This window comes from Alosa alosa, chromosome 2 (genome assembly GCF_017589495.1).
Source record: "Alosa alosa isolate M-15738 ecotype Scorff River chromosome 2, AALO_Geno_1.1, whole genome shotgun sequence".
In the NCBI taxonomy this organism is placed as follows: domain Eukaryota; kingdom Metazoa; phylum Chordata; class Actinopteri; order Clupeiformes; family Clupeidae; genus Alosa; species Alosa alosa.
This window is the reverse complement of record NC_063190.1, coordinates 1,042,809-1,056,035: the sequence shown is the minus strand read 5'-3', so window position 1 is coordinate 1,056,035 and position 13,227 is coordinate 1,042,809. Positions and strand designations below refer to the sequence as shown.

The following is a 13,227-nucleotide window of genomic DNA, read 5'->3' as shown; positions in this document are numbered from 1 at the left end:
GGGGTCCTATGGAGCTACATGGCTAAATTTGTTGTTTTCACCTATTTAACGACTGAAACCCTCGCAAAATGGATATGGATTATCAATCAAAAGTGAAATAATTCGGGAGTCATGTCCTTTCGTTTTCTTACAGGTTGGGTCGTTGTTGCCCATAACACGCTAGCATTGTGGTAATGAATGACGTCATTGACACATTTGAAAGGCTTTTTAGAACAATTAAGTGACTTTAAAAATATATAATACTACTATAATAATTAAACAGTTAGAAGAAACCAATGCAAGCAACCCAACTGAAGAAACACAGGCAAAACTTAGGAAACATAAATTCAAACTCAATGAAATACTCAATAAACACACTCAATTTATGATTCACCGTCTAAGGCAGGAAAACTTCCACCATAGCAATAAATCAGGTAAATGCTTAGCAAATCAAATCCAACGTAACAAAGAAAATCAACAATCCGGTCATAAAGAACTCAGCAGGGGAAGCTAACCAGCTCACCTGAAGAAATAAATCATGTTTTTTACCAGTTTTACAATAAACTATATTCTTCAGAAATAAACCCCAACCAGGAATTCATAGACTCTTTCCTAAACAGCATCAATTACCACAACTCAATGAGACCGAAATAAAAACCTAGAATCACCTATAACTCAACAAGAACTGTTTGATGCCCTGAAACAGATGCCCGATAATAAAGCACCAGGTCCGGATGGCTTTCCTGCTGAGTTCTACAAACAATTTTGGACCATCTTAGCTCCACTTTTCATCAGAATGATTAATGAATCAAAACAGAAAGGCGTCTTCCAACTAGTTCCACCACAGCCTCAATTTCACTGCTCCTCAAGCCCAATAAGGACCCAACATTGCCATCCAGCTACCGACCAATTTCTCTCCTCAATGTGGACAATAAGATAATCGCAAAATGCTAGCACACAGATTAGCAGAGGTCACCCCATCCATTATCCACCCAGACCAAACAGGCTTCATTAAAGGTAGAATTTCATCCACCAACACCCGCAGACTGTTAAATATAATGTATCACTCTACAAAATTTCAAGATAATACCATCATAGCAACTCTGGGCGCAGAAAAAGCTTTTGATAGGGGTGAACTGGAATTTCCTGTTTTCCACATTAGGGAGGTTTGGCTTGGGAGTCGTTCATTAACTGGATTAAACTTCTATATACCTCTCCTTCAGCCACAGTAATCACCAATGGACTAACATCACAAAGTTTCACTCTTCACCGGGAACTAGACAGGGTGCCCACTCTCCCCCTCACTATTTACAATCTTCATTGAACCCCTAGCAGCTGCCATCCGTCAGAACCCCTCATCAAAGGTGTCCAGACTCCATATATGCATCACAAAATCAGCCTTTATGCTGACGACATTCTTCTCTTTCTTCAAGACCCCACAACATCAGTAGAAGAAACCATCAAACTCATTGACACATTCTCTAAAATTTCTGAATACAATCAATTGGAATAAATCTGCAGTTCTCCCATTACATCCCAACAGCTGGGATGTGACAGCCAACTCTTCACCTATCCCACTCTGCACTAACTATATCACTTACTTAGGGATAAAAGTCTCCCCCAGGCTGTCAGACTTATTTAGCCTAAATGATTCCCCTCTACTCACTTCAATAGATGATGACCTTCAACGCTGGAAGAACCTCCCATTATCCATCATGGGCAGAATCTCAGTAATCAAAATGACAATACTGCCCAAAATAAACAATCTATTCTCTATGATTCCAACCCAGCCCACCACCCTCTGGTTTAAGTCTCTCGATTCATTAATAACTAAATTCTACTGGAAAGATAAGACCCCAAGGATCAAACTTCGCCACTCTCCAAAACCAAAAAGCAATGGGAGGACTAGAGGCCCCACACTTCCAGCACTATGCCCTGGCCAACCAGCTCCACTTCATCCACAAATGGCTACACCCCACCCCCTCAGACAACACCTGGTTAGACCTAGAACAAACAATCTGTAAAGAAATTAAAATCTCAGATCTCCCTTTCTGCAGTCAGTCGGTCAAAAAACATCCATCCTTCAAAGCCCCAACAATTTCAGCTACTCTGACAGCCTGGTGGAGATTCTACCACATCACTGATTCACCTATAGCACCATCAATTCGCACCCCGATTTGGAATAACCCAGATTTCACCGTCAATAAAAAACACTTAACTTTCACACATGGATGGGAAGGGCATCACTCACCTTCAACACATTCTTCAAGACAATAATCTGGCCTCATTTTCCTGTTTGGTCCAGAAGCACGGCATCGAGTAAACACTTCTTACAATACCTGCAAATTAAATCATCTATCCTAGGAAAAATTAACATCAGACAGCTAACCTTGACATTCCCCACCAATCTCAGAGCTGCTTAATATTCCCTCTCCCAAAAAATACTCTCCCAAATTTACAAAATTATATCTCGTTCAGAAAAACAATTGGCCTGCCATATCACAAATGGGAATCAGACTTATCAATTACTCCGGTGCCGACTTCTGGACCAAAATGTGCAAAACATCTACCTCATGACAAAGAATAGTAATCTACAACAAATACAATACAAGGTTCTTCACAGATTCCACTTCACTGCACATAAATTGGCTAAAATGGGGTTTGGCTCGGATCTTTGCACTCACTGCACACAAAATAACCCAGATACATACATTCATGCGGTTTGGCATTGCACTCCAATCAACCACTTCTGGGTGAGTGTCACAAAATCTCTCTCTTCCATCTTTGGCTGTCACATCCCAGCATCCCCTTCCTTATGCATACTTGGTGATACATCCACAGTCAATTTAAGCAACTCCTGCAATAAAACACTGCTGGTAGCGCTGACTATCGCCAAGAAAACAATCCTCATGAACTGGAAATCTAAGAAAAAAGCTCACATCACTCATTGGAAAAACTTGTTAACAGACTATATATCATTAGAAAACCTATCAACTACAAACTTAATCAATACTCAGGATACAACCTCTCCTTGGTACCCCTTTATCACCTACTCACAGTCCTGACCCTCTTTGCCTGAGTTCCATCTCCACACGATCATAACACACTTCATCAACAGATACACATATCATCGAACACTAGGCAGGGGAGGGTAGCTGGAACTATTATTGTTGTTATTATTATTATTATTATTATTATTATTATTATTATTATTAGTAGTAATATAAATAGCATCCCCTTCTTTCCCTCCCCCTTTTATTTACATTTTCTGATAACTTTACTAATTTCACTCTTTCTCTCTGCCTCTCCCTTCGTTATTCTGCCGGGCCCCATTGGATGGCTTGGGAGACTTCGGTCCTGGCCCGGTCGCTGTGTGGTTTTGGCATTGGTTGGGTCCTGTGGGTTATCTATTGGCCCTGGGCCCCGGTGTGCACCCCCTCCTCATGCAGCTCATGCACACGCCTTGTCCTGGAAGCACACAGCACGCTTTTACTCTCTTTTAATCGCACTACATGTTAGGTGACATACATAAACAAAAACTACAAAACAGGCTAGGGTAAGAGTGGAGTGCAGGTAGATGCCTCATCAGGTGTCTATCTGCATGCCTCACTTATTTTAATGCACACATTGAGGAGGCATACATCTTACACAGGGTAAGTGTGGTGTGCATGGGGAAATCCTGACAGATATTCACCATGCATGCCCACTTCTTTAATGCTACACTCTAGATAGCCCCCCTCAACCTAGCCATTCACATACTGTACATATTTAGGTCAAGAGTGGCGTGTTGGGTGAAGGTCTGGGGGCAGGTGTGGTTGGTCGTGGTAGTGGGGGATGTGTGCATATGCTGGGGGCCTGGGGCGATGGGTGGCACACAGGTCCTCCCCTCTGTCAGCTCGTCGCAGTATAACTGCAGGGGCTGGGTGGAACTGTGGCCATTAATGGGTGCCCAGGTTGGCAATCAGTCAGGCAATCAACCAGGCAATCAGTTATTCCTATTATTATACTTATCATTAATAGAATAATTACAACCCCTCTCCTCTGAAACCCTCCCTCTCTATGTTCCAGCTTCTCTCCTCCTGGCCCAACAGCAAGCCAGCCTTATACATATCTTTTACACACACACACACACACATACATCCTCACATACTCACTACCCCTCACCCCCATCCCCACCCCATCCTAACACCACCTCATTCACACTGTTAGAGCTACCATCCGCATCCCCCCCCTTCTTTTCATTCCGGTCATCAATTTCATCCCTGATAATCATATCTGTAATCATCCTGGACGCAAATCATCCTTAGCCTTTCTGTTATTAATGTTATGTTGTGTTATGTTTGTGGAAGCCAAGTCAATGTTATGTCTTGTTAAGTTACAGTATGTGTTTATGTAATGTACGTCTGTTTGTCGTATGTAGTATTCATGTGCATGTCGTAGTAAAAAAAAAAAAAATATATATATATATTCAACTAAGTGTATTTTCTTTCTTGCCTGCCCTTTCGAATACAATATTCAAATTACTTTATATCCTGAGAAAAGTGGATTTTGAGGGGTACAGCTCCATAGACCTCCATTCATTCTGCACTCGTGGACGAGCGCCCTCATGTGGAACCACAGAAGAAACTGCAACCAGTTCAGAAACCGGAAGTTTTCCGAGAGTTCTCCCCTTATGAGACATTCTCTGGTGATAGGTGAGACCATTCGCTCCCATGGATTTGACTAAGAAAGTGGTGTATATAGAGAAAAGCAGGGGCCCTAATACTGATCCCTGGTGATCCTAAATTTTTCTTATGGGCAGTAGGCTTTGGCCAGCCGCCGAGTGTGGCATGAGTTTTCGCAAAAAAAAAAAAAAAAAAAAGTCAAAGTATTTCATTTTAGCTTTTATTTGCGCTAATCGGTTCAATCGCTCATCAAGTCGATCATATATTCCTGTATGGGCAGTGCGTAAGCTACCCTAGTTGGCTACTTTGCACTGCAGGCGTCTGTCTGTGCCAAGGTCTCACACACCCACGGGAAGGGGACGGAGAAGGTGCCAGGGGAATCTGTCTCGAGCAGGGAATAGGTTATGCACAAATGGCTAGCACATTAGTTAAATGTCGGATATGCTAGTCTATGCTGTCAATTCGCGGGACATCTGACATGGAAATATGTAAAATGTGTGATTTACGTTCAAACAAGTAGCCTAATGATTTGCTGGTAGCGTTTGCAAAGTAGCAATTTTTGAAAATGTCCGGTAATACTTTATTTTAATGTGTCGCTGTTATAATGTACCTACCTAATTAGGTACAGTGGTACAACCTGTGTAACAACATGTACTATCAGGTACTATCATTGTACTTGCATTATGTATTTGTGGGTACCTACATATAGTTGTTACATTGTAATACTGAGTGCTTTTACAAAACTTTGCCAATTTGCCTAAATTTTCATCAAAGAGCTGACCGGAGACCTGCTGGATGGGGTAAATCTGGTCATGATAGATTTGATATACAAAGCATTCTTAGCTCCAGTCAAGGCCTCATTGTCTTCAGTACATGTAACAGTTGTGCTGCTACAACCTTGTTACTCTTTGATACAGTGGAATAAATCTATTAAGTGTACCAGTTAATTACTTACATGTACATATGACAGGTATGTTATGTCTTCGATGTCTTGGAACAGGTCTACTAATTCACTACATAGTACATATATCAACTGTGTTGGTACACACTTATTGCTCTTTGATACAGTGGCATAAACCCATTAAAATGAAGTGTACCAGTTAAGTACTTACAATTACATATATGTTGTGTCATTGGTGTCTTGGAACATGTCTGCCATTACCCTACATACTGTAGTACATGTATCAACTGTGTTGGTACACATTTATTACTCTTTTGATACATTAAAATAAAGTGTACCAGTTAAGTACTTACATCTACATATATACATCCTGTCAATGATGTTATGCATCCTGTAATTGATGTGTTGAAACGTGTCTGCTGTTACACCACACAGTACATGTGAATTAGTAGACCTGTTCCAAGACAAGACCTGTTCCAGTTAATTCCACTGTATCAAAGAGTAACAAGGTTGTAGCAGCACAGCTGTTACATGTACACTGAAGACAATGAGGCCTTGACTGGAGCTAAGCATGCTTTGTATATCAAATCTATCATGACCCGATTTACCCGATCCAGCAGGTCTCAGGTCAGCTCTTTGCCTCTGATGAAAATTTAGGCAAATTGGCAAAGTTTTGTAAAAGCACTCAGTATTACAATGTAACAACTATATGTAGGTACCCACAAATACATAATGCAAGTACAATGATAGTACCTGATAGTACGTGTTGTTACACAGGTTGTACCACTGTACCTAATTAAGTAGGTACACTGTAACAGCGACACATTAAAATAAAGTTACCAAATGTCCATATGGACAGAATGAGTGTAACATGAAACAATGATCATTTTAATTTTAGAATCCTTATTAATGCCAAAATGCTACATTAATGAGTCCCTCTGTGCTTGTAGTTCAGTTAGGCTTCCTGGGGGAGTGGCTTGGTAGGGCAGTGAAGAGCAGTGAAAGGCAGGAAATTATGGGAGTTGGTGGCTTTCATCCACATGAGCAAAAAACATATTTTTGGCTTTTTCTCCGTCAAGAAGGCACTGACTTCAATGATGACTCCACATTTCTACTACATAAATGACCCAAATTAAATACACATTTATCTTCCCAGTGGTGAAATGCTCCTTTAAAATGGATATTCCATTTGCAACTGATGTGCAACATTGTGTTTCTTAGTTTTCTTCTTATTATTATTATTAGGGGTCCGAGCAGCGCCGCTGCAGGACCCCTATTGTTTCTGTGCCGCTCATTTCTGTGCCGCTCAAATTTGCCAAAATTCTGTAAATGTCATACTGCTGCCTCAACCGTAAGTCCTAGAAATTTGAAATTTTCAGGTATGGTAACCAGTACCCTCGTCGGTTATTGGTTAAAACACTTTATTTTGCCTTTGAGGGGGTTGCCAACCCTTGTTGGTAGCAATTGTTTTTGTGTACAGATAGAGATAGATAGATAGATAGATACTTTATTGATCCCCAAGGGGAAATTCAAGGTCTCAGTAGCATACAGACATCACACACACATTCACTAACAGCAGAAAAAAGTAATTAAAAGTATATAATATAAAAAAACACAACTAAGCAATAAGGACAGTAGAAGATAAAGAATATACTAAATATACTAAAATACAAATTATACTAAATAACACTCTAAATCAATCTAAAAACAGTATCCACATAGTGGGTGATTAATCAAGAGGCGCTTGCAATGACAGGCAGGGACTGAGCCTGTGATTCTCTGTGCATAGTAAGGTAAGGTAAGGTGATCTGTGTGAGTGAGTGTCATGGTGATGGTGCAAATGAGTAAGTCCAACAGTGCAACAGTGCAAGAATAAAGTCTACAGACCAGCATAAAATAAACATCAGAGAGTAGGCAAGGTAATATAAAAAAACTATAGAAAAAAACTATATCTATAACTAAATCTATATTAAGAAAAGGTATAAGTGTGGCCACAATCCGGCTGTGGCATGGAGGGAGTGGTTATGTATATGTGCTAATATAGTACGCAAACAGATAGGCAGTAAGACAGTGGTAAAAAGTAGCTAGTGGACAGACAGTACCCAAACATGGAGGGGGTGGAGAGGCAGACAGACTATGCGGAGAAGTCTATCTCTCATCTTCCCTTAAGTGAAGCATTGAACAGTTCAATGGCCCTGGGGACAAATTACTTCTGTCTGTTGTGCAAGGCAGTGAGCGAAGTCTCCAGCTGATCAGGCTCTTCTGCTTTACAATAGTGCTGTGGAGTGGATGACACTCATTGTCCAAGGTGTTGATCAGTTTGTTCAGGGTCCTTTTGTCAGATATTGAGGTGATGCACTCCAGTTCAGCTCCCACTACAGAGCCAGCTTTCCTTACCAGCCTGTAAAGTCGGCCCGCATCCTTCTTCTTTGTGCTTCCTCCCCAGCATACCACTGCAAGAGGACGCTGGCAACAACAGACTGGTAGAACATCCTGAGGAGCTTGCTGCACACATTGAAGGACCGCAGCCTCCTCAGGAAGTACAGCCTGCTCTGCCCTTTCTTGTAGAGTGCGTCAGTGTTGGCTGACCAGTCCAGTTTATTGTCCAGGTGGAGACCCAGATACTTGTAGATGCTTACCACCTCCACATTGACCCCATCAATGGAGACTGGTAGCAGAGTGGGCTTAAACCTGCGGAAATCCACCACCATCTCCTTGGTCTTTGAAGTGTTGAGTTGAAGGTGATTGAGTTTGCACCATTGCACAAAGTCCTCCACCAGGCTCCTGTACTCCTCCTCCTGCTCGTCCCTGATACACCCCACAATTGCAGTATCGTCAGAAAACCTCTGCATGTGGCATGACTCGGTGTTGTAGCAGAAGTCAGATGTGTACAGGGTGAACAGGACTGGAGACTGGCGCTCCGGTGCTGCTGATCACAGTGTCAGAGAGACAGTTCTTCAGTCTGACGAACTGTGGTCGCTCGGTCAGGTAATCTGTAATCCAGGATACCAGGTGAGCGTCCACACCCATCTGCAAGAGCTTGTCTCCCAATCTGAGGGGTTGGATGGTGTTAAAAGCGCTTGAGAAATCAAAGAACATGATTCTCACAGCACTTTTCCCTTGTCTATGTGAGATTGTGTCCTGTGTAGGAGATAAGTGATGGCATCGTCCACGCCCACTTTCTCTTGGTATGCAAACGGTAACGGGTCTAGTGCATGGCGTACCTGGGGTCTGAGTATACACAAGACCAGTCGCTCCATAGTCTTCATCACATGTGATGTTAGAGCGACAGGCCTGTAGTCATTAAGCTCACTTGGGTGTGGCTTCTTAGGGACGGGGGTGAGACATGATGTCTTCCACAGTGTTGGAACTCGTCCAAGACGGAGACTTAGGTTGATGATGTGATTCAATGGCTCCCCCAGTTCAGCAGCACAGACCTTGAGCAGCCTTTTCATCAGCTGTCCTGATCTGCCGTGATGATGAGGAGGGGAGGGGGAGTGGTGCGTCTGAGGTCTGAGGGTGTTGTCTGGTGGCTGGAGACTGATGGCTGTTGACTATAGACAGTGTAGCCGCACTGTTCGTGGTCACCATGTGGGGGAGGGGTGCGATAGCCTTTGATGGTGGGAGTGAGTGTTGCACTGAGAGTGAGGGGGGAGGTGTGGGTTGGGCAGGCAAGCAAGCAAGAGCAGTGTCTGAGTCAGAAGGGGGTGGTGGACAGACCACTGCCATTGGAGCTGGAGCAGGGCAGTCAAACCTGTTGTAGAAGTGGTTCAACTGATTCACCCTGTCCAGATCTCCCTTCACAGAGCTGCTGCTCTTTTTAAGGCCAGTGATGGCCTTCATTCCATCCCATACCTCCATGTTGTTCTCCTGCAACTTCTGTTCCACCTTCGTTCTGTAATCCTCCTTAGCCTCTTTCAGCTTGGTTTTGAGTTCCCCCTCAGCGCTGCCATGTCCCCCTCTCTAAACACCATCTTTTTCCTATTGAGAAGGGTCTTGACATTGCTGGTTATCCAAGGCTTGTTATTTGGAAAGCAGCGTAGAGTTCTCGTGGGAACAACAATGTCCATACAGAAGTTCAGGTAGTCAGTTGTGCAATGTGTCCCTCCTCTAAATCCCGTCCATTCTGTAACACACTCCAGTGATGCGAGATAAAAATGAAGCACTTTAATTGGAATGATTTTAGCTTGTTTGTGATTAATTGCATTGGTCAGGTAACGGGCCAAATATTAACGGGTCTGGGCGGGTGTGGATTTAATTTTGACATTGTCACGGATAACGGGTTGGATCTGGTGCTGAACTTTGCAGGCTTGGGTGGGTCTAAAAAAATGGACCCGTGCAGGACTCTGCACTACGCTTCTCCAAGGAACGTCGGTTGTCACTTGATTACTTCTTGTTGTTAGTTAAACTTCTGCCCCATCATCCTCTAATTAATTTACATTGTATGTAAAGGTAGTATTTATTGTACAACCTCAATTCCAAAAAAGTTGGGACGCTGTGTAAAATATGAATTAAAACAGAATGCTATGATTTACAAATCATGTTAGCCCTATATTTAATTGAGAATAGTTCAAAGATAACATATCAGTTGTTGAAACTGAGAAATTGTATTTATTTTTTTTGAAAATATGTTCATTTTGAATTTGATGCCAGCAACACCTCTCAAAATAGTTGGGACAGGGGCATGTTTGCCCCTGTGTTGCTCCACCTCTTAATTTAGCAACATCCTGTAAATGCTTGGGAACTGAGAAGACCAGCTGAGTTTTGAGAATTAAAGGTTACCCTTTCTTCTTAGAAGGGTAGAGTTTACACTAGCATTTGTGAATGGAACATCAAACTCTGCTCATAGACAATGGTTATTGGAGTTTTTTTTTATCCCCATTCATGGTTACAGTTCACATAACTAGTTTGTGAAATGTTCCTCCTTTTGTTGTCTTTATCATTACACAACTTTTCCAGCCTTTCCTTGCCCCTGTCCCAACTTTTTGAGACGTGTTGCTGGCATTAAATTCAAAATGTACTTATATTTCCCATGAATATAATTTGTCATTTTCAACATTTTATATGTTGTCTATGTCCTTTTTGTGGCTAAATATGTGTTCACAAGATTTGAAAATATTTACATTCTGTTTTTATTTGCATTTTACACGTCACAACTTTTTGGGAATTAGGGTTGTACGTTCTCTTGTGTCATTCACAAAATGAACATCGGGAGTGTTTACTGACATAATTGAATTCTGAAAGCAATAAAGATGTCACTTACTGTGAGGCTAACTAGGATAGTAACATCAGGGTCTGATATCAGATGACTCTAAGCTTATGTGCCTACCATCACTGGGAAGCCTATTGATTTTCTCGATTGAAGTTTCTTAATGTAGGCGATTATTCAACACATTCATCACCAATGTTCAGTCTAGGCCAGGGGTAGGCAACCTGCAGGCCGAGGGCCACATGCAGCCCTTTAGCTCCTCTCTAGTGGCTAATAATCCTGCCGACTACGCACTCTATTGGGCAGCCGTGGCCTACTGGTTAGCACTTCGGACCTGTAACCGGAGGGTTGCCGGTTCGAACCCCGACCAGTAGGCATGGCTGAAGTGCCCTTGAGCAAGGCACCTAACCCCTCACTGCTCCCCGAGCGCCGCTGTTGATGCAGGCAGCTCACTGCGCCGGGATTAGTGTGTGCTTCACCTCACTGTGTGTACACTGTGTGCTGTGTGTGTTTCACTAATTCACGGATTGGGATAAATGCAGAGACCAAATTTCCCTCACGGGATCAAAAGAGTATATATACTTATATACTTATATACTTACTTAATGGTAATATTATACTGTACAATACAGAATATATGCAGAGTATGGCGAGTATGCCATGTGCTTGAGGCTAATAAAGATAAGAGATGTTTAAACTAATTTCTTTCAATTGATTCCGATATTTTTGCGGCCCCAGACAGATTTATTTTTATTTCTGGTAAAAAAAAGCCCTTTTAAGAGAAAAGGTTGCCGACCCCTGGCCTAGGCTATGTTTCTATGAAAAAGCAGCTTAGAGCAACTTCAGCAGAGCTAGCATTAGCTAACATTACTTCTCATTTGATTTCAGTTGGCATTCAAGTAATGTTATAATGTTCATTCTCCCAAAAAGATGGCTCCAACTTTGGAGACCGCAGGCAGCTAAAATAGCTTTGTCTTTACCGGAAAAGAGTGTCACTTATTCTTATATTTCACATTATAGTTCTAGTTCTAGTTAGCATAACCAAAGGCCAGTTTAATGTAATCTTTAGGGTCTTATATCGGATGACTTTATATGTGCCTACCATCACTGGTAAGCCTATTGATTTTCTCGATTGAAGTTACTTAATGTAGGCGATTATTCAACACATTCATCACCAACATTCAATCTAGGCTATGTTTTTATGAAAAAGCAGCATAGAGCAACTTAAGCAGAGCTAGCATTAGCTAACATTATTTCTCATTTGATTTCAGTTGGCATTTAATTCAAGTCTTATAATGTTAATTCTCCCAAAAAGATGGCTCCATTTTGTTTATATTTCACATTCTAGTTCTAGCTCACGTTAACACTTTGAGTGCCAAAAACGCAATATTGCATTTTAGCTTTTTTTCTAAATTATTAAAATAGACACTGTAACACACCTTATGTGCGATTTTGGGAACTCTATGATGAATAGAACTGAAATAAATGACGATCGAAAACTCATAAAAACGCACAATCTGGACATTTTATCATCGGCTTTTTTTCATCGGCTTTTGATGGTTTGCCGCTTTGGGTCGAATCAGTGACGCATGCACGCCAGCACTTCCAGATACGGCTCTGGTCAAAAAAAGATATTGCAGCAGGCTCGTTTTCGCCAGACAACACTGGATGAGTCCACCTTTCTACTAAGACAAGATGACTGACCACGACAATGAGGGGATACCACACGGCAGATCAAAAACATTAGAAAGTGTGACTGACCACCGTGCTGAGGAGGGAGTTCCATCTCCACCATGGGCCGGGCCGTGCGGAGCGGGTGATAGGCCGAGTCGCGCTTGCAAGATAGCAATAGCGACACAGATGTTACCGATCAAGAGGAGGAGGAATTATCTGATGTGGTATTATTGTGCACTCTGGCCCAAAGCTTCCGAAAACAGTGTGGCGTTCAAAGTGTTGACATAACAAAAGACCAGTTTAATGTCAGAATCTATGAAGCCTTGATTAACCTGTACCTGCATGAATGAATTTCAAAAGGCAACTACAAATGTAATGCCAGAGGAATTACAATAGTGGATGGAAAGCTGCTGGCTTAATGTTGGTGGGGAGATTCCTGGAAAAAAAAAAAAAAACATTGAAACCCTCGTACCAAAAGACCTTGTATGTCAAGGCGTTCTTGAGATATAACACTCAAGGTGTTTTTGACCTTGACATTTGACCTCCAACATCAATTCACTTCATCTTTGAGTCCATACAAACACTCATACCAAATTTCAGGCATGTATGTCAAGGCATTCTTGAGATATCACGCTCAGAGTATTCATGGACTTGACCTTTGACCTCCAACATCAACTCACTTCATCTTTAAGTCCATACGAACACTTGTACCAAATTTGAAGCATATGCGTCAAGCCGTTCTGGAGATATAATGCGCAAAGCATGAGATATGGCTGTGACTTTTATGGGAAACACTTAAA

General features: G+C 42.0%; 1 protein-coding gene across 1 annotated transcript in view; it reads left to right on the top strand.

Moving 5' to 3' along the window:
- The window catches only part of LOC125291159 (basal body-orientation factor 1-like), a 156,136-nt gene that overhangs the window by 132,731 nt on the left and 10,178 nt on the right, over positions 1 to 13,227 (top strand). The gene's annotated exons all lie outside the window — the stretch shown is intronic.